The sequence below is a fragment of the Pipra filicauda genome, unplaced genomic scaffold (genome assembly GCF_003945595.2).
Source record: "Pipra filicauda isolate LSUMZ 115617 unplaced genomic scaffold, ASM394559v2 scaffold316_size853178_pilon, whole genome shotgun sequence".
NCBI lineage: Eukaryota > Metazoa > Chordata > Aves > Passeriformes > Pipridae > Pipra > Pipra filicauda.
In genome coordinates, this window is record NW_024104439.1 from 76,841 (window position 1) to 101,132 (window position 24,292).

At 41.0% G+C, this 24,292-nt stretch overlaps 1 protein-coding gene and 1 long non-coding RNA gene across 2 annotated transcripts in view; one reads left to right on the forward strand and one right to left on the reverse strand.

The window, feature by feature from the left end:
- The first annotated feature begins 4,319 nt into the window (after positions 1-4,319).
- Positions 4,320-24,292, forward strand: part of C1QTNF7 (C1q and TNF related 7) — a 35,589-nt gene continuing 15,616 nt past the window's right edge. The window contains exon 1 of the mRNA XM_027729478.2: positions 4,320-4,558. The gene's annotated coding sequence lies outside the window, so the exon portion shown is untranslated. The remainder of the gene's footprint in view (positions 4,559-24,292) is intronic.
- Positions 18,112-22,972, reverse strand: LOC113992303. The gene is made up of 2 exons (XR_003542197.2): positions 22,852-22,972; positions 18,112-18,346 (listed from the first exon to the last, which is right to left on the reverse strand). It is a non-coding gene; the product is annotated as an uncharacterized LOC113992303 (long non-coding RNA).

Below are 24,292 nucleotides of genomic sequence, written 5' to 3' on the forward strand. Positions count from 1 at the left end.
CACTTGTTTAAACATAAAAATTCTTATCTTTCAAGACAAGGCTATCTTGTCTTTCAATTCTTCCCAAGACCTCCTTATGTATGAACTGAATTTCAAAATAAAAATTGATTGCAGGTGTCTTAAGTATATTTTTCCAGGCCTTCAATTTAAACAAGTTACAGCAATACTCACCTTCATAAAGTTTTTGATCACTGCAATATAAATTCTCACTGACAGCAGCAGAGATCATGGGGACCTTTCCTGTTTTCCAGAACCAGCTTTTACTAATTTAGATCCCATTCCAGACTGGCTGTTTTTTAGGAAGAATTATTCATTTGATGATCCCTAGTACAGCTGCCTACCACATGTACAGCAGCAGTGTACATGTGCAGCACTTTTTAATTTTCCCCCACTTTCAGCCTCAGCGCTGGAACCCATTACATAGCTGGTGTTTCACAAATGCTGTGTTACTTTACCCCTTTCTTCAAAAAACGATCTGTAGTAGCAAGGTGGCTATTAATAACTAACAGCTAACTAATAGCAGGAATGCTCAGAGGGCTGACAGCCTGTACAATGCCAGCCCGGAGAGATGACCACTCAGTTTCTTACTGTGCACAGACTGTGATCTCTGGCTAATGTCATCCTTGTGCCCTAAGTCCACATCTGTAAAATGAGATATTATTTTCTGGCTTCAGTGCCAAGTAAGTATAATCAAACGACTGGGTAATCAGCTATTGCAATAATCACGAGCTTGTAATTACCTGAGATAAAGGATGCAAAATCCCTCTGGATCATAATTACTGAGTCATCTCCTTGCTCTTGGGGGTAATGGGGTCAGATGTGCTGCATGGCATGGAAAACTCTGAATAATAGGCATCATTGCAGAGACAGCTGCCAGCTGATTAGACCTACTTTGAGCAGATGTTGGATGAGATGAACTCCAAAGGTCCCTTCCATCCCAAATTACCCCTGTGATTGTGTTCTAACACTGCACTTCTGCAAAAACATCCTCCTGGAGCACTGAAGACCACGGGGCACACCCCCAAAGTAGTGCTGCGGGACACAGACTGCCTCCATCAGGGACAGACCAAGTCATGCTGGACTGAACTGACTCAGGGCAGCTTGATGCCTCCACCAAAAGTGCTTTGGTACATGTGTCTCCAGACTGATCCTAGAAAAAGTACACGTGCCTTTAGTCAGGACTGTGCCTCCATGGAGCCAATCAATGGCACAGTTTATGTCCACATGAACCATCTAAAGGTAATGAAAGTTTATCATGTTAGGAAATATGCTCTCTAGCTCAAATTTACCTGCTGTGTCATCTTACATCACCACTGCATCAGTGTTTTAGTCCTTCTTGCCCAACCTTTACATGAAAAGTGAAACTAAGCCTTGTGGTTCCTGTTGGCTCTGTGTATGAGCAATAAAGTAAAAGATTTTGGAAATAACAGCTACTGGGATGAATATCCCTGTGATGACCAAATTTTTTAAAACTGTGCATAAAATTGGACGATTTCAAAAAAGTTTTATTAGGATAATTCAATGGACTGTGTCACCAGGGACCTACTTTCTCAGGGTCTCAGAGATAACCATAGTGCCATGCCATCCGAGCAGCACTCCCAGCCTGAAGGCAGCACAGCCCAACCAATCTCTTGGGTGCTGTTTGAATGATAAATAAGAAACATAGGACATTAATTTATGTATCAAGGTCTACACTGCCTCTAGGTTTAAAGAAAAAGGAAGAAGAAAAAAAAACATTTTAACATTTTTGATAGGGTTGATCACGACACAGACTTCATCCTACATGTGTTGTACTTTTCCATCTGTGTTACAGCTCATGGGGTCCTGGCCAAGGTTCCATGTTCACATTCTCAATTGCAGTTGTAGCTGCGACCCTTAGTTTGGTAACTATTTTCTTAACTGCTATATAAACATCTGTGAATGCATATACAATATTCAGTAAAGCAGATGACATTTGCAGTGACCAGCTGCCTCCAGTCATGAGACAAGATTGCACATGGCCACAGCAAAACAGAGCACCCAGAGGCTTGCAGGGCTTACACAGTCGGGGTGTGGCTGAAATGGGCTGGGGAGAAATGACATCGTCCATGCCTGGGGGGCTGCAAATGCACTGCCCAATGGCTTGTTTCTTCCTCAGTCAAAAGCCAGATTCCTGGGGCAGAAACCAAGTCGTGCCTTGGAATAATTAGCTGGCACACAAATTACTGCTGCGTTTTAGATGTTGGTATTGAAAACAACACCATTTGGACCTCAGAAGTTAGGTATATATTCTGCTTGTCTCTAAACACTTCACAAAGCAGCAGGTCATAGCTCCCTGGTCATAGTTTTTGAAGTTTAGCCTCTGGTAGTTACAGACAGAAAGCTGGACGGGCTCTGATACACCCTGCTCACGGGAGTGCTGCCTGCAACCCGGGCGTGTGCGAGCAGTCCCGTGTGCCAAGCCTTGTTCCTACAAACCAGATCACAAGGTCTCCACATCATAAAACGAGAGTAAAAGTAAAAAATCCTAGCTATTTTCCAAAAATAGAAAAGATGAACCAGGAGAGACGGAGAAAAAGCATCCTTGCTGGTGGTTTAGCAGAGAGGGGAGAGGTCCAGCATGGCAGGTGACAACAGGCTCAGCTCTGCCTGGCTGAGCAGGGCAGCTCTGCACCCACCTGTGGGAATGAGTCCTAGGTGTGAGACTTGAACCCACTGCAGACAAAAGGTGTTGTGGTATCTTAAGAATAACACTTGTTCTCACAAGAGTTTTAAAGTAATAGCTTTCAAACATGTATTTTAATTAAAAAAACAAAACAAAACAAAACAAAAACAAAAACAAACCCCAATGCAAATAATTTGGAAGTCAAGATATACATGTGTGATTTGACACTGCATCATATTTTGAAAATGTTAGTGGAGAAAGAGAAGATGAAAATAGCAGGAGCAGCTGAAAAGAGTCAAAATTAATTTATTGTAGACTTAGGGTTTCAGTATTTGACAAAAGAAATGATACAAATGGAAACTAAATTGAAACTGAGGCTTTTCATATTCAACAAAATATATCACTGCTACTGGTCAACTACAACTGGGAGAGACAATTTAATTACTAATAAACGACTTTGAAGTTGTACGTGTGTTTTCATGTCTTAATACAGTTACAAAAAAAAAGAAGCAAAAATAAAAGCTGAACCCAAGTCTGAGGTTCAAGAAAAAAAATGTGTAGGGGAATTTTTCAAGTCCATTGTCACACAAGGGAAAAAATACAGTTGACAAAAGAGATCATTTGATCATTCATCATTAAAAACTATTATTTCCTTAAGCTAGAAATGCTTATTAAAAGGTTTGAGGGTTTTTTTGTTTGTTTGTTTTATCTTTACGTTTCATAAAACCAGAAAAATTGCATTTACAATATTTTAAAGTTTGATGTTAGACTGTAAGCTTGTTTCTCTTTTTCCCTCTTTTGCAACTGAATACAATGGAATGAATAAGGACTTTGATTTTCTTTCTTATCTTTGCTACTCCTCTAATAGGTTTTTTCATCCTCTACATAAAATCTTTGTCCTCATCGTCTAAGAATTATATTACTATATTTAAACTATTTTCTTTATTTTTGAAAGTGTAATTTTACAATGGAGCAAGGAATTTCTTAAAACTTACATTTACCTATTTTAAGCTACGTCATTATTTTGCTTTTCTTATTCATCTCCATATTTGTTCTACTGAGGACATGTTCCAAAAGTTATGCTTGTTTTTATGAAGTTTAATAAGTTTAAGTAGACAAAAGGAAAGAGGGAGAGAAAAAAAAAGTAAACAGATCTTCTGAAGGAGAAAAAAAATCTGAAAAACACTCGTTTTTCTTGCAGGCGATTCATTGCATTTGTGATGTCTAAAATGCTAAAATTCAGTCTGGGTTACATTTCCTGGCTGAGATACAGAGAGATTCTCAGAAAATCGAGGTTTGAAATAGAAAGTCAGCAGTAACCTCATATGGAAGACAAGGAACGCCAGCAGAGGGGACAGAGCTTGAGAGCACTGCCACTTGGGAGCCATGAATTGAAATAGAGAAGCCTGTCATCTTTGTTTTATTTTTAAAATATCGGAAAAAATTAAAAGCCGAAAACACGCATTGTGTTTTCGTTTTGCCGTGCCTGTGCTGGAAGCATTGCTCACATACCCTCCTGGTACAGAGCACACATGCCACGGTTTCTGCGCTGCGATCACTCGCTCTTATGTTACTGCTCAAGTATGCATTCAGAAAAGAGCCAGCAGATACAGTAGATTTATTCTAGTTGTTGAGGTCAAGGGCTTCTTTTTTTTTTTTTTTCTTTTTTGGACTCAGTAGAGGGGGAACGCTTTCCTCATAACACCAGACAGGCTTTCTGCTTTGCAGTCTACTGTCAGTGTGTACCACTGATAAAAAAACATCTGAGAGCATTTTTAAAGGATTTATCAATCTAAAGCACCGGTGAGTTATGGGCTGTCTCCTGTGTCAAACTTAGGAGGCTTTCAGCAAGGCTCAATATCTGTACGCAGTGCAAGTCAGAGGCTACAGCTGCTGGAAGCTCTTGCAAGCCATGTAAGTAAAGGGCTTTATTTAGCTGAAGCAAACTTTGTATATTCTCTTGCCTCGTAAAAACTCTGAGATAATCTAAACTTAAGATGAATTTCCTAATACTAGTAATGTCATTATCCTGCTGTCCCTTTGAGTAATGCATGTGTGTCAGCACAATAAATAAATATCTTACCTTGTTTTGCTTGTGAGTAGTGTACAGAGCAGAATCTGTACACGCCTCAGGCAGGCTCTGTTTGTTTTTCTGATTGCTGACCATTTCTGTTCTCTGTTTGTGACCAACACAGAGAACTCTCTGATTTCTTTGATTTCTTTGATTTCAAGGACAATGGGAATGTGGCAGGGAAATGCAAAGACTGTGTGAAGGAAAACAAAGAGGAGAAAGGCAGTTTATAAAGTGGTGTCAGTAAACCCAAAAGTTGTGGAACTTGTGGTCAATGGGATTCTATATGATTTATAGTGATGTTTAAGGGGTCACAGATAACGTGACTAAGAGAAAAATTAAATGACAGAAGAAATGTTTTGATTTCTTTATAAAATGCATCTTTATGTTCATGCTCATATTTAAAATAATCACTTCCTGTATGGTTATTTGGAACTTATTGCAGGGGACAGATCACCTTTCTCTGAGCTTCATGATGTAATTTAAGGTCAAGAAATGTTTCTTTGTTCTCTCTCTAGTTCATGTACTTATTGACATCAATAGGCCTGGCAAATAGGTGTTGAAATGCCAAATTTCTCCTCTTGTCTGTGAGATCCTCCCTGACGTTTTGATGGCTACCAATATGCAGATATGGTAATAAATAAATGGAAGATGGATTTGCTCCACTGACAAGGTACAGATGGTGCTACCTTGAGAAAAAATTTCATGCACTCAGACTTCTCAGTATCTTCCTGTTCAGTTTCTAGTCCCCTTGCATTCCTTGTAGCCTTTCCAAAAGCACCTGATCCCTATGACTTTGTACCTTCTATTTGCCTCACACTTTTTCCCAGTTTGCAACAACTTTTAGCAGGCCCTTCCCTCCAAACCCACATGTCTGACAGATGCAAATCCTGCCTTCCAATCCTCACGACAAAAATCTGCCACAGATCCACAGGGCAATACCAGTTTTATCTTTTGCAGATACACTGCTGCAATCTCCTCTTGCATCAGGTGCCCAGAGGAACATGGATGCTGCCCTAAATAGCTTTCTACCTCTCCCAGCCCTCCTCTTCATTTATTTATTTCCATGGCAATGCAAGATCTGCATGGGGAGAGGGGCACTGTCCATTGGCAGAGATGCCCATGATTCATTGAAGGCAACGGAAAAGCCTTCCTTGTCTTCATCCAGACAGTCAGACCTGGGTGCCTAAACAGCAAGGAAATTAATGGACATGCTGGGCTGCAGAGCTGCAGTGTGCTGCTTCCAGTGACACTGGGGTGTCACCTCCCTGAGCGAGAACGGAGAAAGGCTCTGTACAAAGAAGTTTGCAGAGAGACAAAGAATCACATCTTGAAGGTGCACTGACAGGAGCGAGTCAGAGATGAGTGGGGCTGGTGTGAAATTCAGTCTTCTCTGATGATGGAGGAAGAACATGTTGTTTTTCAAAGAGTGTTTGGGGAATGACAAAAAGTTTAATTTTCAGTACAGGGATGGGTAAGAGCTTTTTTCTTTGCAACACAGCTCTCTCATACCTAGCTGGTTCAATGGCACTCCAGGGAGAAAACATCAGTTTGTTATAGTTTTTGAATATATGTATATTCATGTGTTCCATTAGTCTCTTGGCAAATGCATCTTTTGATTTCTAAAGCTTTCTGAACCTTTCATATAGCCCTTTGCTTTGAAGCAACAGATGTCTGTGATAAGCAGATGGTTATGGCTTTGAATTTTAACATCTTTAAATAGTTTTGCATATATTTTACAGAGAGGAATGTACTCTGTCTTACTATGCAGTACTCGTGCACTAAATGAAAAGTATCCGTATCTGGATGCTTGATGTCACTTCCTAGCTTGAAAACCAATAAACCACATGTTTTTTAGGATTATTTGTTATGACATATTTTCATCCAATCATTCAACTTTTGTTTTCAAGTTACAAACCAACTAGTGCAAAATGCACTAGTCTGATGTGAGCTCAAAGAGAATAAGCAACAAAAAAGAGTAAAAGGAGCTGCCTCACTTGTGAATTGCTTTCTCACTCTGATGTGTACTGGGAGCAGGCTGAAATCTTCCCCTTGCACAATTTCCCAGAAGAAATAATGTAGTGCCTATGGAAACAACTGAGCAAAATCTTTTGATCTTTTTTATTCTACAGTTTCATTTTCATGAGTTACAGCTATGAGATCTGATGAGTGGAGTATCTAAGAACATGAGATCTTATATCGGGAATAAATTTGAGAACAAAAATGGAAAGAATAGATCTCAAATAATTTTCTTTGAAGGAAAAGAAGTCATATACACAGTTTCATCCAAATGTTTTGCTATTGGATATCAGTTTACTGCTCTAAAAATTGTAGTTCTTTTCTCCCTCTGCCTGACTTTCACACTTGAAGAGTTTGCTTTTTAAAGAAATCACTTGAGACAGTCTGTGACATGTGTGAACTGTTTAAACTTGACTTAGCTGATCTTAAGTATGGATTATTGCACATATTATCAAAGGCTTTGTTAATTATAATGACATAAGAGATGTTATTGCATGGACCCAGTCTTTACACAAGGCACCAGCCTGACTTGAAAGAAAAGAAATGCCTCATTTCAACCAAGCTTTGGAGCTTTTGCCTCCACCTTTGAAAAGGCTTTTGAAGGGTTCATAGTGCTGGAGAGGTGTTAGAAGAGCTCAGTGATGATGCAGGATATGCTCTTTCCTTCTCTTTTTCCCTCATTCTCCAAGACTTCTTGAAACCTCTTCCTTTCTCACTTATTCAGAATATGGTAACCCTTAATCCCAGACTGTTCCAGAATACAGATTTTCCTCTTTTTGCACCTCAAATCAGCCTCTCTTTACTCCATAAACAGCATGGCTAGTGTTCATCCTTTCTGGAGTAGAGAAAGCTTGGGATGCAGAAGGGGCCTGATGGGGACAGCATGCCCCAGCAGAGCTGATGGACCAAACTGTCCCCCTGTTTGGATTTCAGTGTCTAATCCCCATCTCTGCAGGTACAATTAAAGTAGATCACAATGTAAACAAAACATGAAGGTTGAAGACCCCTGTAAACTGATACCCAAGGCTAATGGATGCTTTAATTAGTGCCTGGCATTTAATTGGTGCCTAATGCTATGCATTTCCTGGTGGTTTCCTCACCCAGAAGTCTTCTGGGACCAGTCAGTACCCAAAACAAAAGTGGACTGATCAAACCTAGAATTTTGCCTAAAGAGATCATTTCCTCCAGTTCCACTTTGAAAGATTTAAGATCTCTTCTGTATCCAATAGTGAAGAGTTAAAAAGAAAAGAGAAAAGAAAAAAAATTGTTGAAGTTGAAGAGTTCTATTTTAGTATATTGTTTGACAATATCAGGTTTTCAGGTTTAGAAATCTACATATAAATGAGAAGAAGTTGTGAAAATTTCTGATTGACAGACCGTTTTTCTTTCTGACAATTCTAATTATTTAAAGACTGCAAATGTTCAAAGACTTCAAAGACCACAGGCTACCTGACAGCAGCGTTAACTCAGAGAGTGGCTCTCCTTAATAAATTCTTGCAATATGAACAGATTACCTTCTGATGTGTGACAGACTTCTCTTGTGTCTATCTCAAGATCTCTTTCTCTCTGTGAAGCTCTGCTATCCATTACTGGTCTTGTGCAACACTTCAGCACATGTGTGTTTATGTCCCTGGATACCATGTCTTGGCCTTACAGATGTGAGGACTGAGTATGAAGATAGAGAAAACTGAAGGTAGTTTTCCTGAATTCTGAAAGTATATGTCCATTCATTGCCACACATAAATAAACAGGTTCTTTGTAAAGAGGGAAAGAAAACAGCTTTTAATCCTTGACACAGTCCTGTGTGCCTATAATCATCCCATTGGGTCAGAGGTAGAAATAAACCCTCCAAACCTGCCAGAAAGTTCTCAACAGAAGTGTTGACAAGACAATCAGCAAAACTGACCCATAAGTAGCAAAATATCCACATCGGACCTGTTTGGAGAGCTGAGACCAGTTACCAGGACTGTGGTGCCTGTAATGGAAAACCTCTTGGCAGCAAGGAAGCAATGCACTGAAATACCAGTTTGCAGATGTGAAGCAAGTCTGGAAGCTGCTCTAAGTGAGCTGCTGCAGTGGAGGGTTGTAATGGGAACACAGATTTTTTGTTGTGAACCTGCTGGAACAGATATCATCATCCTTAGTTATCAAGTGACGTTAGTTAATGCAACTTTGAGTGACTGCCAACTTCTTCAGTCCAGTGAAGTAACTAACACACTTGATATCTTAAATGTTGCTGGGCAGGGGGAGGGGAGGGAAATCTGCTATTCCAGAGGGAATTATTTCTGTTATATTTTTAAGATATCCTCTGTGGCTTTTGAGATGTTTCCTGAAATCTGCAATTACAGTAATGTAAGATCTGCATCCAGCTTTTTCTAAAATAATATTGAAGCAGACTACATGGTAACTAAAACAATTCTTTCTTTGAATGTCATCTCTCTTTCAGTTTGTCAGCTGCTGCTCTAGCAAGTAGTTTCTGCCTTGAGGGGCTGTTGATAGTTCATTGAGATAGCTCAGTATCTCAGCTGCCTTGTCCCTGTGAAGTCCTTGAAAACACTGAGAAAAATTTCTGTGTTCACCACAAATTGACTTTGTCAGTTATCAGTAGTTCACATCCTTGACAGCACTGAAAGCCTTTGATGCAGTATGTGGGGAAAGGTGGCAGCGCTGGAAGTCAAAAGAAAGCATTAGGACTGTTTGGGGTTTTTTGTGACAGTGGGGAACCAGATTCAGCATCCCAGGGTTGCAATAGCAAGGGCAGTGCCAGCATGCTCTGATTACTGCCTCTCGGTGCATGGACAACCTCCCCACTACCTGCACTGTCATTAGCATGTCCTCTGAATCTCCTCCCTTAGAGGAAAAAATCCAGATTAGGGAGTCCTGGAGGACTACAAAAATCCCTCAGAGTTCAGAAGCACAACAAAACAAGTGCCTGGGCATCCCAGATGGGCAGAATGATCCCCAGTTACAAAGCTGAAGACTTGGACTCTATGTGACTATGTTGAGTTGATCATACTGTGGCTGTTATCTTCTGCTCCTTAAAGAAAATGCTCTGGATTCATGACCATTCCTTGTTCAGGAAGGAAAATTTTCAGATTCCCTAGTTAGACTGACCACCAGTGGTCATAGAACAAGAGGGTAAGAATCCATATTAACTGATAATTAAGATATTTTATCATTACAATTATTGACAGACACTACAGACACCTAGAATTTTATAATCTATAAATGGGCAGTCATCGTTCTTTTATCTATACCCATTTTTGAACATTATTTAAATTCCTATATCTTAAGTGGAAATCAGAGAAAAAAAAATACAATTTTTGGGGATTCTGCTTAAATCAAAGTAGTTAGAAAAAGAAAGACATAAATGAATACAATACCTGTGGGGTTTGACAGGTGACTCAAATACTGGTTTTTGAGAATAGGTATGAACTCAGCACATGAGGGAAAGAGTCATCGTGGTGTTTATCTTACTAGTTGAAGAAAATTATAGTTTCAGGTCAACAGCATTCAGAGATGGATGAAGTTGTTGCCAAAGACAATCCCAACAGTGAATCTGCGCTGTGAATATTGCATTTGAAATTAGTCAGCAACAGCTATGTCATCTTGATTTGCATGCTAATACAGATGATGCAATGAGGCTCTGGAGAGATGGATCTACAGTAAGCTGGCAATAAAATTTTTGTCCTTTATGGAGCATTGAAATTTCAAAATTCTCAGGGGTGTATTTCTCTAACTTTTCACCTTGCCTCTTAAATGAAGAAACATACCACTGTGGCCACATTTATGACATCACCTCTTCAAGGAGAAAGGGATGTCACACCTATTTCTTTCTGAAAACAGCAGGTGCAGAAACTAAGTTTTGGACATTTTTCCATAGACATGAGCTATTACAAAAGGTTGCACGTTATCAGCTTTCCTGCTGAGAATAAGGATACATTATGACTGAGAACAAGCTAGGTTTCAGGGCCTGCTGGACCCTGAAACAGACCACTAGACCCTGTTCCAGAAAAATAACAGTTCTGTGAGAAATATTAAATGCCTTCTCATTGATAAATGTTGTTTCCGAGACAATCTCATGAGAGAAGATCTTTGAACTACAATGCCATTTCCAAAATATGAAAGAATATTGGATTCTTGCAGGCAAGGAAGGGACATGAAAGTCCAGAGAGGCACCTCAACGTGTGGGGTGGTGGTAACTGGTGATCCCTCTCCTTACAGCAGACAAAGCAACATGTGGGTCTTTTGACATCTTCGTCCCCCTTGGTGTAGCTCTTTCTCACTCTTTTTTTATCATAGAAATACTGAAAAAAACTTCTTCAACATCTCCTCACTAACACAATTTCTTAGTGTAGGATTTTATAAATCATATTTTTCTACATTTATGGAAGCTACGACCACACTTCTGTATGCATATGTGCTCGCATTGATTTCACTGCAATGCTAGCCTGTTGCCCGTTGTTGTAATGAAGTCTTAATATTTTTCCCTGTTGGTTTGAGTGGCATTTTCCAGATTATGGGATTTCTTTCCCCAGACAAAAGGTGTGTAACGTGTTGTAGCACTGTACCCCTTTGCTATGTCTTTGAACGCTCAGTTTTCATACTGGTGCCCAATGCTGTTCTTGAAGATGATGCTCTAATGCAGACAGGGTGTTTGGCCGATTTCTGCTTCAGATGGCTTCTACCATCTTTTCTTCATTGCTGCCAGTGTTTTCTTTTGCTTCCCTGGGGACACCAGATGCATCTAATGAGTCAGTTCCAGCTTCCAAGCTGAAACAGCTCATGGACAGCAGCCATGTGTTGTTCAGATTCTTGCATGGGAAGGAGAGATCTCCTTCCTTTTTCTCTTGCTGAACCAATTCACTCAATAAGAATTTGTTTCATATCAAACTGGCATTGCTTTTAGCTAACTCCAATCTTTTCTAACTCTATCCTTAATTCCAAGCTTTTATTATATGCTAAAAGAGGAGAGTTGCCTTAAAAGAAAGCTGTTGCCTCAGACAGTTCACCTTGCTCCCAGCTTAAGTGATAGGATAAGAACTTTTTAAACCCAAAGGTCACAGGCTGTAGCTGGTGAAAAATAAGACAACTCAGAGACATGCTTCTCTCCAGTGTTGCATAAATAGGTATATAACATAAAATGTACTGCAACATCACAGCAGGTCTCCCAAATTGAAAACAAGGAGAATAAAAGACTGCCGTACCTTGGCTCTTAAATCCTTGAATGTGTTGTCTGTGTTGATTAGTTACTTTGATTTGTGCTTCCCCGCACAGCTCATTTTTCCCTTTAATAAGAGTTTGGCTTGTAAATTGTCACTTGTATTTTCACCAAACACTGCAATTAGACTGGAGTGACGGAATATATTACATTGTTTGTTTTCCATTATGTTTATTCCAGATGGTTTTTGTCACTGACTCTTTTTCTGAGCTGGGCTGTTAATAAATATAGGATAAATCTAATGAATAAATTTGCTGTGCTTGGTATAGATCTCTGGTGGTGGCTGAGACAGGGTTATACTTCTAAATAATGGGTTCTTATTAGAACTACAGAAATGTTAATTCCTGCTCACTTATGAGAGGAAGATGGACTCCATGGATAGTGAGGGGTTAGAGATGATGCATATGTGGGGTTTTTTTCCTTTAAAAGACATCCACTTAAAACTTAAGATGAGATTATGATGACTTCACAATTGTGATGCTTTATTGCTTCTCTGAACAAACGAAGTGTTTTATGGAAAAGCTACAGAGTACCTGTTTTCATGCCTTTTATTGCTGGAAAGCTCCTCTGTGCCCTTGAGCAAGCTGTTTTTGTCTCTGTCTCAGTTCCTGAACAACACTTCTTTTCTTGTTCAACTGTCTTGTCTCTTCAAATAGAAGTTGTTCAAAGTCCCTGCCTAGGCGGGAAATGCAAAAATTGATTTTAGAAAGAGAATTGGAAGACTTTGGAGAAAAGAACCCCATATGGGATGGCAATGCAATGTGGAAGTCCACAGGGCACCAGGACTTGTTGAAGTGGCATTGACTGGAAAAAAATGAAAGCTGTGACAGCAGACCTTGGAAAAGTCCTATCACTTACAGAGTTTTTCAGTAGTGGCCTCTTAGTTTTTCCATTAGAAAGAAACATAAGAAAACCCAGGATGAAACACAACATGGTCAGTCCTACCACCACGCAAAAGTTTTAAAATGAGAAGAGGTGACTGTAGTTGCTCAGAACTGGGATTTTAGAGTCTTGGGTAGAGAGCACGTATTTTAGAAGATCAGGTATAATCAGCAGATTGCAGCAAACAAATTTTGTTTCTACTAACATTTCCCACTTTCTCTGTATTCTTCCAGGGAGCACATAAGCAAGAATCTGCCAGCAGTGCTGCCTTTTGTCAGTACAAGTGGCTTGTCGTGTCTTTTAGCTGCTTAGCTCTGCTCTAAACAACAAAAACTGTCTCTGTCTCTGAAGGTAATGCAAGGCAACACTTCCCCAAGTGAAAAACCCAGTGATGAACACATGAGTGTTGATTTCCTAATGTCTGAAAGAAGAAATTGTTCATCTGGGCTCACATGGGCCCACTAGCAGCAAGCTGGGGAGCCCAGTCAGTGCTGTGAGCTGGGTGGCAGTAGGTCTCAGCCACAGTGAAGAAGGAAAGTTTCTAGGAACAAGACTGGACAAGGAAGACAAAGGACAAGTACGAGATGTGGGAGTGATAATTCAGGAAGGCCCCAGAGGAATGGTGAGCTAAGGAAGGCAGGAAAGGCGTGGCTATTTTGATAACTGAGTATAAGAAAAAGGAGGATACAGCCCATACCCTCAGCACTGGGTGTGCTGCCTGGCCAGGCTGTGAGGCATGAAAGCGTTAACCCTTCTGGAACTGGTTCAGGACATTCCAGTGCTTGAAGTCACACAGTAAAAATAAACCTCATGCCAGGCATGTTGCCTGTGGGGTTTATGCTCTGCTTTTTGATTCAATCATTTAGGAATGCAAAGCCCTTCTACCAGGTCTGGCCTTTAACAGCATCTTTGCTTTGCCAACACCAGACTGTGGCAGACAGTGGAGTAGATCCCATGGTAATGAAATCCACAGTAAAAAGGTCCATGTCTGCCTGTAGCTGCTCAGTCATGCTATTTCTGTAGGGCCTGATTCACCTCTGGACTGTGCTGTAGCATCATTTTTTGAAGACTGAAGACAAAATGCTTTCCATTCTGTGTGTCCTACACACCATACTCTTCCTAGGCACCACTGCTTGTCCACTTACATGGTAGGGAAATGGTGAGTCCGCTCAGAGAGGCTGAGTGTTTGCTAGGAAATAAAATAGACGGACAGCTTGTACATTAGATTGCTGTGTGTTTCACTGGCAAGGAGAAGGAGAGTTTAGCCATGCCCAGCCTGTTCCCTTTGTAAGCAGCGTCACACTAAATGCAGCAAGGTGCGAGCTGGACTGCAGCGCTTGGAGGCAGACAGCCCCTCTGGGGATTTGCCTTGGGTAGGACTTGGATTTCGTACTTTTGAGCAATAGTTCCTGCTTCTGTCACTGAAATCTTTATTTACCCCAGTATCCAGCACTCGGAGGCCTCCAGTGGCGGTTTCCTCTCATTTCACATCTTTCTCTGTTGCTCTCCTTACTTTTGAGCTGGTCATGATCAGATACTTTCATGTCACTTCTCTTGTGCCCTGGCATTCCTTTGGGTGGCAGATGGCTTCAGATTTCACAGTTATGCTTCCTCTGCTCCCCAGACCCACCAGTTTTGTTTTTCTTAGAGCACAGGATCATTGAGGCTGGCACTACTTTGCAATTCTCACACTGAGACGTGGTCTACTAAGAAGGCACGTGGGGAAAAACATTGTGGTGTTATTTTTTCTCTTATTAAGAAGTGGAGAACATGCAGTGAGCATGATGTTCTCATTTATCTATTTATGAGTGGTTCCTATTCAAAGGATTGTAAGAGAGAGTCAGGGAACATTGGATCAATTTCTATTTGATTACTCCTTGAAAAACTGGAAATTATCATGATGTAGTCCAATGACTTACTCTGGATTTACACCAGTGCCAATGAGAACATAATGTAGTCCATTAATTTTACATCACATCCCAGTGGACATGGACAATATATGCAGTGTGTTAAAACCTATCTGAATGCTTATTAAGAGTCCAATAATAATGGTATTTACTGAGGATTATTTAAAAATGCATTTCCTTTCTTCACAACTTCCACGCTCTCTCTTGGTCTTCTGTGATTGATGCTAAGGACCTTGGCCATAAAAATGGACTGCAATTGCAAAGTCTTTAGTGAACTCTGTGAAGTATTTCACACTTCTCATTCTATTTGTCGTAGTATTTTGCTGTCAGCTTAGACTTTCTCAGTCTTGTCTTTTTAACTCCTGAATGCACTACAATGTTTGGAAATATTTCATGTAGACTTTTTAAATAAAAAGAATTCATAACACCCAACAATTATGTCATGAAACAAAATTTATTTTATCTATCTCCTTTATGAAAAGGATATTTTGGCCTGTTATAAGAAATGTTGATAATAATTATTCAATCTCTGCATTGACCTCATTAATACCACTCAGGGTGGTATTTGATAGCTATTAATGAAAACTGTTTCACTTAAAGATCAGTTGCATAGCAATTTCTGTAACAAGCACAAATAGAAAAATGTTGTAAGTCTCTTATAAAGCTCCATCCAATTCTACTCATGCCACTAAAGATGATTCAGAAATTACTACACATCCAATCTGGGTCAGCGTCTGTGCTTATAGCTTGCATAATCCTAAAGACCATACCAGTGCCCATACCTCACTTGATTCATATCACTGCTTCCACATAGTAATGCATCGCAACACATACAATGTACTTGAAGTTGATGACCTTTTCACCAAAAAAAATTAAAAATGAGAAGGAAAAAAAAGTCTGTGCTTACAGTCAGAGGAGTAGAAAGCAGAAGAATGACATTACAGCATGAAACCTCTGTGGAGCTGGAGGTAACAAGAGCTCCGCTTTGCACTGAAAATTTTCTGAGCCTTCTCCCGCTTGTTTTCATCTCTGTAATATGCTAATGTGTTAGCTTTGCAGTGTAGTATGCTGCCAGAACATTGCAACAATGGCACTCAATGCCAGATGCAAAAAAATCTTCTTGAAATATTACTAAATAAGGTGTTGTAAATGTTCTACGTGGGAAAAATAAGTACATTCCCTGAGCAGTAAGAATAAGGGAATTTCTTAGGTCTAATAGCTCTTTGTCAAATGCTTGTCTTTCTTTATGATGTTTTTCTTCCCTTTCATTTAATTTCTCCGACTATCTCAGCTTTTTTTCTTAAACTAAAATGATCTATAATTTGCTATCACTTTATTATGGTTTGAGATTCATCTTGATCCATTTAGAGGAGTAACAACATGCCAGGATTTCTGTGTCTAGAAAAGAAACAGTATCAGAAGCTAATTATTTGGGACAAAATGATGCTAAGGGCTAAAAGTCGGTACTGTTGCTGGATGTATTATTATATTTCCTGTATAAAGCATTGTTTTCCAGATAATAAAACACTTCAGGTTGCCATGATGACTAACTGCCCCACATAGCCTCTGGCCATGAGGAGAGCGCTGTACTTACTTAGTGAATGTGGGCAAGGCCTAGCTATGAGTGGGGGCAAGTCATGGGTCCCAAAGGATTATGATCCTAATGCTAGCATTCAAAGCTGGAACCCAAGACACTTTTTTCCGCACCCTGCACACACACAGTAGGCATGTCACTATAGGGGACAGGCACTGCCATACAACCCCTGGTGATGCATCACAGCCAGGGAGGCCCAGGCACAGGGGCACTGCAGCAGTAGCAGAGCAAGGAAACAAGCCAGTGAAATATGTCCTTGATTTTCTGGTCCATGTGAAGAACTCCTGGATGCTCCTGAAGCTGTGCAGTGCTTGCTGTCACCTGGCCACAGAATGGCTTCAGAGAGAAAATGTATAAACTCTTTCCTACACATCTTCTATCTACTGCATTAGCTCTCCCATAGGCTGCCAAGATCACTTTATTTACTGTTTAAAGTCTTTAATGGAAATTGAAAAGTCTCCAACATCGTCACAAAAATGTGCAGTGGGGACAAGTGGAAAAACTAAATTTATCACTGGAAAAACAAAGCCAATACTCTTGTGAGTGGTTGAAAATCAGTTTGGCACTGCAGTTACAGAACTTCAGTGTCTTATTTTTGCTACGAAAATTGTTTTTCTCAGTTTTCTTCAAGGCCAATCAGTAATCATTTGTTTTGTTGGGTGTGTTTTGGTCTGACAGTTTTCATGTTTCTCTCATTCACAGCCTGATTCCTCAGTTTGCTAAAGGACAGCTGATAAAACTCAGTTTCAGATAAACCAAAATTACATTTATGCCATAAATACCCTCTATGATTATGGGAAGACACAGTCAGTCTCTTTTCATTGGCAATGAAATCAGTGTATAAAGCATTCTTGAATATCATTGTTCATTGTTTTCTCAGGGGCATCCTGCCAAATTCTCTTTTTTCAATACTGTCCTTATCTGAACCTTTAAACCCTTTCTTTCTAAACGGTGAAAAGTAGTACCCTGTATACTCTGTAAAATCCTCTGTCTCTCCTTAGGGTATCCATATCCACTACACTCAATAAAGAGAAGAGTGTAAGGAAATATGTCATCTCATGACCACAGCAGTCATACCAATTGCTGTGCTGGGATTTGCCCAGTCACTAATAATTTACAATGGATTCTCTACTCTTTTTACTTAGCTCCTAATAGTGTTCAGAAATGTCTTAATTTTTGGTCTGGAATATCAGAAGCCATTATAGTCAGATTGCATATTTTAGTGGTAAAATCACTGAAGATCTTCATCCTGAGGATGTACAAGAGATGTTACAGAATCACAGAATGGGTAAGGTTGGAAGGGACTACTGGAGGTCCTCTAGTCCAATCCCTCTGCTTAAGTAGGATCCCATAGAGCACGTTACTCAGGATTGTGTCCAGATAGCTTTTACAAGACTCCACAATCTCTCTGGGAAATCTGTCCCAGTGCTCAGTCACTCCAACAGTAAAGAAGTTCTTCCTCATATTCAGGTGGAACTTCCTGTGCACCAGTTTCTGTCCATTGCCTCTTGTCCTATTGTTTGGCATCATCGAGAGGAGCCTGGATCCATCCTCTTGACACTCTCCCTTCAGGTACTTATAGGCAATGATGAGATCCCTCTCAGTTACCTCTTTGCAAGACTGACCAGGTTCCCTCAGCCTGTCCTCGTAAAAGAGACACTCCGGTCCCTTAATCATCTTTGTTGCCCTTCTCCAGACCTGCTTCAGGAGCTCCGTGTCTCTCTCGTACTGAGAAACCCAGAACCAGTTCCTTTCACAGAAACTGCAAAGCACACTGAGCAACTAGGAATTTTAATTATGAATTAACAACCGAACCAGAGACTACACCAACACTTCCAATTGGAAGTGAGAGTTTCCCTCAGCTGGAGGAAAGTCGGACCATGGGCAGGGGTCAGGCCATGCAAGTCACCATCCATCAGCATCAAGCTGTTTCTTTGACTCAGAGGGGTTTTGGAGAGCAGCAGCTAGGTTGTTTTCCCTTGACATGAAATTCGTATTAGGAATTATACTGAAAAGAGAACAACAACAACAAAGTTAGTCCATTTCTTTCAGTATGTTTTAAATTTATCCATACTCAATCATCATATTATAACCATCACAGTGTCACAGCAATAGCTGGATGCTGCAGGATGGACAGACCAGGACAGCTCTTCCTTGCAAGTAGCTTTTATGAGTCATTAGTGTCTTTCTTCTCTCTGTGCTGTATGAGTATTAATTAACTCCTCTGGTACCACTGTAGGGCAAGAAATCATTGCCTTCCATATGGAAATAGAGAAATGAAGCAGATTATGTGATTTGCCCAAAGTTAAAAAGAGAATTGTTATCAGCACAAGGAGGAGAACTGATAATTTTTCTTAGTGCCTGGTCCTGTAATGCAATTAACAGAGCAACCTTCCTTCACCTCATCTTCTGCTGTGTTACCCTCCACCTGTGAATAGCACTGACTCCAGCAGTGCTTGCTATCTGAAGCTGAATTTTACTGCTAAGATTAATTTCCACTCAACAGGATGACTCCAACCAATACATTTTTGCATCTAAGAGAAACATTAAAATCTAAGAATCCCCTTAAACTGCAGCATGAGTTTGACACTTAAGTAATTTTCCAGAAACAAGCTGATGTTACAACAGCATTTTTTGTGCCACCTAGTGGTTGCAGAAAATTAGATGCCAAGCTCTGACCCAGCATGCCACCCAGCATCAGTACCACAGTAAATCTTGCTCCTGCTCTGAGAACCCCAGCCCTGCTTAGGGCTGCTTGTTCCTTTTTCTTTTGCTGCTCCTGTTGCCAGTGTTTCTCTTGGGAGACTGTGAGCTGGGCCGCTAAAACTCTGGAAAGCTGCAGTAAGAAGTGGTCTGAAAACAGAGTTAAGTAAATGGATATTCTCAGGAGCACTCTCAGCTTACATATATGCCATGTTTCTGTGGAATATTGAACACTTCCTCCACTGCTTGGAGAGTGTGAAGGAAACTGTGGGGACTGAGGAAACAACCAATAAATAGTATAAGCTTATATACACAGAATATTAGTAACTTGTTTCCTGAGGAAAAGGACATAACTGGGTGCCTTAGAGAAGTTAAGTGGCTGCTCCACTGGGCTGACCCACCAGCGGGGAGGACAAGCAATACTCAGAGAGGAGCTCAGGGGTGGAGCTTGGACCTGGGGTTATTTTCAGCCATGTTTTTATTTGCTTCTCAAAAAACACAGATAGGGACTGATTTCTGCACATAGCCAAACTTTAAAAGCACAATCAAAAGAAATATTCCCCTAGCAAGGGCAGTAAGGAAAGACTGCATCATATATGCTTAATTAAAAACTGTCTTGGAGAGTTAAGGAAAGCCAGACGGCAATATCAGCAATAGTGATATTTTTCCTACTTTTTATTTGAAACAGCACTACCTGCCTTTTCTAAAAATAAGCAAATTGCTGAACACCAAGAAGAAACCAGAAATTTAGTATGCTTGAAATAGGTCAGCTCAATAGCTAAGGTCATGGCCACATAAATTATTTCATAAGGGATTTAAGGTGCTTCTAAGCTAAAACATTTTAGCTGAGAATAGTCATGAGAATAAACATGATAGTTCCCAATGCTGATAGGGTTTAACATACAAAAAGCATGTTCATTTGTCACAACTGACCTTAGTGTTACATAGAAAGTTTAATACCATCTGCTAAGATAGTACTGGCCAAGTGAAGCTAAGCAGCTCACCAGACTTGGTCAACATTGTGTCATACTTTGTCTGTACACACATTAACACATTTGGTAAAAATATAACAGCTTGATGAGAAAAGCTTCCGTGTTTGGATTGGACTGCCTTTGACAATCCTTCAGCATCCCTGCGGCCCCAGCTCAAGCCAATGCCAAGTCCTTGGTAAATGAGCAGTCCAAAGACATCGAGTCCCCACCACACTCCAAAACTCCTCACCCAGAGGCCACCCATCATGATTGCAGCAGCGGGAAATCCTGCTCCCACCCCAGCATAGGAGGGCTGCAAATAGATGGCCTCGTGCTGATTCAGCTGTGTCGACCCAAGCTTGTCCCCTGTGCTAGTTAGGGCTCCCCCACTTCCTGCCAGGCACAATGAACCAAAGCAACAAGAGCTCTCTTATTCCCACTGGACAGGCCAGCCTGGTTCATTTTGACTGAAAGAGGCCAGGAGACACACTTTGGAGTGCTTCAGACTGTGTACCAGGGAAGACAGCATGGGCAGGCAGGTAGTGATCTCTCAAGCCATCACCCGACATGCATGTCTGCACCCTCTTTAAGCTGAAGAGGATCCGGGATGGCTGTGCCAGCAGAGCTGCGAGGGCAATAACCTCCAGCAGTGTGGCTTGTAATCGTCATCTGGCACAGCTCTCTACAAATAGAACATCTGCCCACAGCCTAAAGAGATGTTTCAAAACTGATTAAATTAGACCAGCACAAGCACCCATCTGGATACTTTTAGCGCTTTGGCTCCCATTCACCTTGCAAACAACAGTGATGGATAAAAATCGTTTTCACCTGCCCCAGTTGCAAAGTGGCCAGAAGGAAAGGAGGATGCATCAGCCATGCTAGAATCTTAAACTTTTGACAAGTATGTCTAGTGAATCCTGATGAGGTTGTTTTTGAAGTTGCCACCTGGGATCTGCTGCCCAGCATGGCCACAGCTGCAGAAGAGGCAGTGGGAGGAATGTGTTCCTGCAGCCATGCAAAGGCCAGTGTCTCAGCTCAAATGGGTGATTTCAGTGGGTCCAATGAGTTCAGGAATGGTTTACACTGTACCACACCCTGGTCATTTACTGCATGGGAAACCTTCCCTTATCCTTCTGGCTCTTATGTTCCCCTACACAACAGTACTGGATAGCAAAGCATGTAGATGCTCCTCACGTAATTTAATGCAGTGTTGAATGGGTTAAACAGCCTATAGAAGTGGCAAATCTACAAACAAAGGGAGCCAAAGCAGAACAGCAGCAACAAACTGCAGAGGGATAGTTACATTTTAAATAGCTACACACATTTCTGCAGCAAGAGACTAACTATATCCTTAGTTTATATAACTCCTTATGCCAGCTTAGGCCAGATAAAAATAAATGGATTGATTCTAGATGAATTAGAATGTCCTCTAAGGATCTGGCATTTATCCAACCAAATTATTTGAAGATAAACCAATGCAAGTTTCGTGCATAAACATTAGAAAAACATATCACACAGCTTAAAACAAAAACAAAATCATCTATGACAACTGAGAGCACCATTGCCTTTTCAGTACCATTTGGAGTCTGCAGATAATGCAGGTCTCTAATAGATTTTTTCTAAACTCTTAATAAAAGCCTACAGTTTACATTTTTTTAATGTACCTCTTACTTACTATGCCTTGCTAAAACCCTTTTTAAGAAAAACAATTGGAATTTTAACTAGTTTCAGATGATACAGATAAAATTGGTCTTTACAAATCTGTATTTACAATAGGATTTTCAAGGAGAACACTGTTTATATTTCCTAATGTTATCCAGGCTGTCTATTTGTAAATAAGAGTCAAAGGTTTACAAGTTTTAGGCTGCAATAAAAGTAAATCAGAATGAGGGAAGACCATGAGCAACGAAACCCCCTGATATGCTGGAGCTGCTTTATCCAACTGGATAAAGATCAGACAGGCCACAGCAAGGAGCAACCAATAAGCTGAAGGAACAGATGCCCTTCAAAAAATTTCTGGCTTTTCTACAGAGAGAATAGTATTGGTAACTCATCAAATGGTCAGATTGGACTTCATATGCCCTTGGCCTTTTCCTGGTATTCAGACTAGACCAGGATGGTAAACAGGCATGTACACAATCAGACAGGGAGGTCTCAGGGTTCATGAGCTGTCTGCTGTTTCTGGGAAGTTGTACAAGTTGACGGTAAGAGGGATGCTGCACAAAGCCTCCATTTGGCCTCTGCCCACTGTAATTTTAGCTGCTATTGCAGGTGAGAAGGCTGAGGAGCCTCAGCCATGTTCTGCTGCTCCCCATATGATCCTGTCCACTTCCCACTCTCGGAACGCATATAATTCTTCCAAGTGCACAAGCTCCCCTTTTGTTTACCACAGGGAGACTTGCACAATCTCTGGCTACATTCACTATTTCCTCTGAGATATTAAAAGGAAGCTGAGCATCTGTAAACAGCAGCAGCATCATGTCTATACCATCCACTACACACAGCAGACCTTGGCTGCCTGTCTGCCTCCGGCTCTTCGTGCCTTTGGACATGGAATGAGCTGCAGAGGCCCTGGCTCTCCCCAGGCCTCACTGCAGCACCCGTCAAAAAGGCAGAAACATGAAAGGTTTCAAAAACTATAGAAAAAAGGAAGCCCATAGCTAAGAGATGAAACTCCAAACCAGAACAAACTCTTTGGTTAATGGGACCCTTGTTTTTGCCAAACCCACTATGTTGGCTAATATGCAAGGGTGAGTCATTGCTGCCCTCTCTCCACAGCTGAGGGTCCCTGGAGAGGAGGCTGTTTTGGCTGCCATTACTTCTGCACAAGTGGTACCACCTGCACAGCATCTCAGTTTCCAGGGCCCAAAAGAGAAGACTAGTCTTCAAAAGCCCACAGTTGAAGAGAAGACAGTGACAGCGAGTGGGGCTCGCAACTATGCCCTACACCCCCACGGCCTTCAACAGGTCCCTCCTCTCTAACTGCTGGCTTACTGCCAGGGAGAGGTGATTATGACATCTAGGCTCACCACAGCTTCAACATTCACAACAACAAAGTCTCTACTTCTGGCAGGAAAAAACAAGGTCCGTGTCTGAGATTTCCATTTAAAGGCTTTTCCCAGCCTTTTTCCAACTCAATCAGCTGTAGCATCATGCAGAGGAAACAACCCTTCACATTGCCACCTCCCTGCCACCACATAGCTCTTTAGACCGGTACCCCTTTCTGTCCCCCATGGACATCGTGGCAATCTAGAGGGAGATATAGAGATGCACTAGGGTGCCTCAGCCTTCCCCTGGGCTTTGAATGCTGCTGTATCTCTCCTTTCCCCTCACCTCCAGCCTCACTCTCTGGCAACTAAACTGAAAAACCCACAGGACAACCAATGGACAGGGAACAAAGGAAAAAAGGGTCTTATATGTCCATTGGGAGCAGAACAGATTTTGACTTTTGGGCTCCTGTTGCTGGGAAGAGAACTCAGCTATGTCAGGAGCCCAGTGAGGATAGGGGAGTTCTGTGCTGGCAGGCACAGGAGGAGGAGGAGAAGGAGGAGGGAAAACACTCTGACAAGGAATGGCAAATGTCATCACCCTGTAACCCAGCCAGAGCTGTGGCTGGGAGGACATGCCTTCATCAGTGACACCGCTGCGTAGAGCTGGCTACTCATGGAGAGTAAAGCAAGAGCCTGCACAGTCTGACAGTCTGAGGTTAAAACAGATAAATAAACAAACTTGATTATGAATAATAATGAGACACATCTGTATTAAGAAACCATGATTGTTTTGTTAAATGTATGCCAAGGAAAGCAGTATTTTATAGAGTATTTGAAAGACTGTCCTTTGCGTTGTCTGTAGCAAACACATGAGAGTTTATGCAGCTTTGATGAATTCAAAAGGCTTTTTTTCTTCCTCTAAAAGCTGCCAATGTCTCCTAGAAAAACATTATGTTTACTTTTTACTACTTTCCTTGGCTTTTTAAGTCTAGCAGAATGACGATCACTACAATGGGCAGAGGCCAGATAACACAATGACAGGCAGCTGCAGTTTTTGCAGCTGTACTGCATTCTTGTTAGAGATGATGGGTTTATGCTGACCTGAGGACATAACATGATAACTGTTCTTGTGTGCCATTCAGAATCTTGCTTACTAATGTTAATACCCTACAGAAGAGTGGATGGCTCTTACAATTTAGTGGACCATATAACCACTGGTGTTTTTAATTGTAAATTTATAATAATCAACAAAGAAAAATCTGTGGCCATCAAAATGTTACTGCTTTTCCG